Raw genomic sequence first — 4,836 nt, forward strand, 5'->3', positions numbered from 1 at the left:
TTATCTGAATTCATCAGGTCAGAGTGACATTAAGAAGGACACAATATCTTCCTTTCTGATAGTTCCATGTGAATATAACAGCTGTTTGAGGAGACAGCTATTTAGGGTTTTGTGTACGATTTTGTCCAGGGACAGAGCAAAACTAATTGACCCATTTGGGGATTGATGGTGTAACATTGGTCTCATTAGTATCAGGCAAAGAAATCGAGCTAACTGAACATGGGCTGAAAGCAATTTTCCATAATGCTTACAGGGAGTATGCTTATATATAGATTTTTAAACTATACTGTTTATCTTTCATATGAAACATGTATGTAAGTACTTTCATTCATATATTACAGCTCATTTTTTATATTCTTAATTCTCACTACATTGAATTGTAGTTCAGCATAAGAACAATGTTACTATAGCTTCTCAGCTTCTTGGCTAAGATCAAGTGCAGTATCTGTTCTTGTCTGTTTAATATATGACACATCCTCTATCCAAGGACATAATATTAAATGGATTTTTGGAGCTGGAAGATGGAATAGGAGTTTGCTCCATCCACTCAGCACATTGACCAGGTATTGCAGTACTTCAGGGAACAGTGCAAAAAAAAAAAAAAACAACAACAACAGTCTTACTGAATAGTGTATTTCTCATTTAATTACTAATGTACATTAAGGTAATTGAAACTAAAGTAACTCATTTAAGATTATAAAATTTAAATAACACAAAATTCATCTTGGACACTTTCTAGTCAACAGACAATAAAATCTCTCTTGCTTATGTTTTTGAAAATCTATAGGAACCAAGGACTGACCTAAGCTTTGTACTAGTTACCATTCCCAAAAGGCTTGAATTACTTGCAAAAATTTTAATAAAAACCTCTCAGTCCAAGCCCAGCTTTGAATCAATCTGTAACCTGAGGCAAGATAACTAGCGTCTCTGTGCTGCTATTTTCTCATCTGTGAAATGGGGATGATGATAGGAATTTGACACATGGAATTACTGTGAGGAATTACTGCAAAACACTTGAAAAATATGGTGACATGCAAATTATTACTAATTATAATAATTATACCTCACCTGGGAGTCCTATTGCACAAAATCAGATGTTCATATGCAGTAAGTATAATTATTGAGAAAATCTACTGAAAATTTGTCTTGACTGAACAGAACTAAACTAGCTTTTTAGAAGTGGGTGTGCATCAAGAGCAATAGCCATGCATTGAATAGAAAGGTTTATTTTAAAATGGTAAAAATGTCAGTTTGGACCAAGAAGTAAGACAAACCTAAGTTCTTCTATTGTGACTTATATTGATTCAGTTTTTTAGCAGTTTCTAAAGATAGTTTCAATTTCTAGAACTCTACAGATGGTATATCATTGTGTTGTGCCTAAATTCTGGAACAACAATCAAAAGTCAACAAAAAATGCAAAGAATTCCAGATACTACCAATATTTCTGCCTTCCTTTACTCATAACGGGTAGGTAAGCTTTATCCTTAAATCAAGGTTTCTAACTTTTCCACTATTAACATTGGTTTTGATAATACTTTGTTGTGGAGGACTGCCCTGTGCACTGTAGGCTGCTCAGCAGCATCCCCTGATCTCTACCCCTTAAAGGTCAATAGGGCCTTCACCCATTATTGTGATAACTAAAAAATATCTAGAGACGTTGTCAAATGTCCTATGGGGGAAATCACTCTTGGTTTAGAGGTACTGTCTTCAAGCAGTGATCTATAACCAGAATATTTTGGTGAATATTAAAGAAATAATATATTTTTATGTTTTTTGAAGGGGATGGGGATAGGCCATAAGAGGAAAACACTGAAACACTGCTCAAATGGTAAACAAAATTCCAACTTGTGATTAGGTCTTTACTTTTGTGCCCCCTTTTTTTCTATTATAATAGCTTTAGTGAATTTTCTTTTCTATTCCTTATTCACCAAATGAATCAAATTACTGGAAGTTTTGTGTATGTCAGTGTCTGAGTTGTTGTAGATGTAGGTATCACTCACAGTCTGTATTCCCAAAAGCAAGACACCTTTAGATTTCATATTTTATTTTCATGAACAAACCATCAACTAATCACCTACTTGCTTTCATCATCAGCAAGACAATCTTCCCCTCCACCTCAGTGTTACAGAGAGGCTAGGCTGTGAAACAGTGATCTAAACCATGTCACTCATCTCCTACAGTAGGTTCTGAGTTCTGTAGCTCCCTGTGGAAACTTAGTCAGAGAACTACCAAACTCTTTTTCACCATGGCTGAATAAATTTACATTCTCATTAACAATGTATGAGGGTTTCAGTTTTTCTCACACCCTCTCCAAAACTTCGTATTTTCTGTTTTCCTGTTTTTATTATACCATGCTAATATGTGTGAAGTGGTATCATATTGTGGTTTTGGTTTGCATTTCCTAAAATCTAATAATATTGAGCATCTTTTCATGTGCTTAAATATCATTTGCATAATTTTTTACAAGAAATATTTACTCAAATCTTTTGCCCATCTACTAAGTGGGTCATATGTCTTTTTAATGTTGAGTTGTAAAAGTTTTTTATATTCTGAAAAATAGATGCTTAGCAGATACTATGATTTGAAGATTTGTCTCATTATGTGAGTTGGCTTTTCACTTATTTGATAGCGTTCTCAGAAGGATAAAAGTTGTTCTTCTTTTTTTAAAATTTGATGTCTAATTTATTTTTTTGTGTTGTTTGTGCTTTAAGTGTCATGTTTTTGAACACTGTTCCTTATCCAAGGTCACAAATATTTAGTCCTATGTCTTCTGAGAATTTTATGGTTTTCTTTCTTAACATTTTGCTCTGATTCATTTTTACTTAACTTTTTTAATATGGTGGGAGGTAAAGTTCTAACTTCATTTCTTTGCTCATAACTATCTAGTAGTCTAAGCACCATTACTTGAAAGGACTATTATTTCTTCATTTTATTATCTTAATAGAATTAATTTTTCATAAATACAAGGGTTTACTTATAAATTTTCAATTCTGTTCTATTGATGGTATGTCTATTCTTTTTATATATATTTAATATGTTTTATTGATTATGCTATTACACTAGTCCCATTTCCCCTCCTTCGCTCCCCTCCCACATACACATCCCCCCCTTTAGTTCATGTCCATGGGTCACACATATAAGTTTGTTGGCTTCTACATTTCCTATATTATCCTTACCCTCCCCCTTTCTATTTTCTACCTACCATCTATGCTACTTATTCTCTGTACCTTCCCCTGCTCTCCCCCTCCCCTGTTGATATTCCTCCATGTGATCTCCATTTTTGTGGTTCTGTTCCTGTTGTAATTGTTCGCTTAGTTTGCTTTTGCTTTTGTTTTAGGTGTGCTTGTTAATGATTGTGAGTTTGCTGTCATTTTACTGTTCATATTTTTTTTATCTTCTTTTCTTATATAAATCCCTTTAACACTTCACATAATAAGGGCTGGTGATGATGAACTCCTTTCACTTGACCTTAACTGAGAAGCACTTTATCTGCCCTTCCATTCTAAATGAAAGCTTTGCTGGACAGAGCAATCTTGGATGTAGGTCCTTGCCTTTCATGACTTGGAATACTTCTTTCCAGCCCCTTCTTGCCTGCAAGGTCTCTTTTGAGAAATCAGCTGAAAGTCTGATGGAAACTCCTTTGTAGGTTACTGTCCCCTTATCTCTTGCTGCTTCTAGGATTCTCTCCTTCATTTTTACCTTGGCTAATGTAATTATGATGTGCCTTGGTGTGTTCCTCCTTGGGTCCAACTTCTTTGGGACTCTCTGAGCTTCCTGGACTTCCTGGAAGTCTATTTCCTTTGCCAAATTGGGGAAGTTCTCCTTTATTATTTGTTGAAATAAGTTTTCCACTTGTTGCTCTTCCTCTTCTCCTTCTTGTACCCCTATAATTCGGGTGTTGGGATGTTTAAAGATGTCTTGGAGGTTCCTAAGCCTCTCCTCATTTTTTTGAATTCTTGTTTCTTCATTCTTTTCTGGTTGGATGTTTCTTTCTTCCTTCTGGTACACAGCATTGATTTGAGCCCCAGTTTCCTTCCCATCACTATTGGTTCCCTGTGCATTTTTCTTTATTTCCCTTAGCATAGCCTTCATTTTTCATCTAGTTTGCAATCAAATTCAACCAATTCTGTGAGCATCCTGATTACCAGTGTTTTGAACTGTGCATATGATAGGTTGGCTATTTCTTCATCGCTTAGTTGTAATTTTTCTGGAGCTTTGATCTGTTCTCTCATTTGAGCCATTTTTTTTTTGTCTTGACATGCCTGTTATGTAGTGAGGGGTGCGGCCTTAGGTGTTTTCCAGGGTTGGGTAACCCACCCCACTGCTTTGTGATGTTGTGTGTGTGTGTGGGGGGGGATCTGAGTGGGAACAATGGCTCTTGCTCTGCTTTCTGCTGAATTTCAGTCACTTTCCCTGCTACCCACAAGCAAAGTGGTCCCCTGCTGATTCCCACATAGGTGGGCTTGTGTATGTTTGAAGACCCTGTGGGTGTCTCCAATGAACTCTCCTGTGAGGCTGGGAGTTTCTCCTGCTGGTGTCTCAAACCACAGGTGTTTGCAATCAGTGGTTTGAAGCTTTACTTCCTGGTGCTGGGTTGCAGAGTCCATCCTACTCCCCAGTTGTTTCTCTTGGTTTATTTGCTCTGGCATATGGGACTGCCCAGTCTGCAATCTGCCACCTTGCCAGTCCACTCCCTGCTGCCTTGCTGGCCAGCTTAAGGGGGGAATGGGTAGGGTTTACAGGAAAAAATTTAAAGGACACATGGACAAAAACTAGGGGTGGGTGGTAATGGGTGGGAAGTAGGGAGGGTTGGGTGGGTGGGCTGGAATGGGAGTC

At 37.0% G+C, this 4,836-nt stretch overlaps 1 non-coding gene across 1 annotated transcript; it reads left to right on the forward strand.

Moving 5' to 3' along the window:
* The first annotated feature begins 406 nt into the window (after positions 1 to 406).
* On the forward strand, positions 407 to 597 carry LOC114505913. Its single transcript, XR_003685362.1, has one exon. It is a non-coding gene; the product is annotated as a U2 spliceosomal RNA (small nuclear RNA).
* Positions 598 to 4,836: the final 4,239 nt, after the last annotated feature.

This window comes from Phyllostomus discolor, chromosome X, assembly GCF_004126475.2.
Source record: "Phyllostomus discolor isolate MPI-MPIP mPhyDis1 chromosome X, mPhyDis1.pri.v3, whole genome shotgun sequence".
Classification (NCBI taxonomy): domain Eukaryota; kingdom Metazoa; phylum Chordata; class Mammalia; order Chiroptera; family Phyllostomidae; genus Phyllostomus; species Phyllostomus discolor.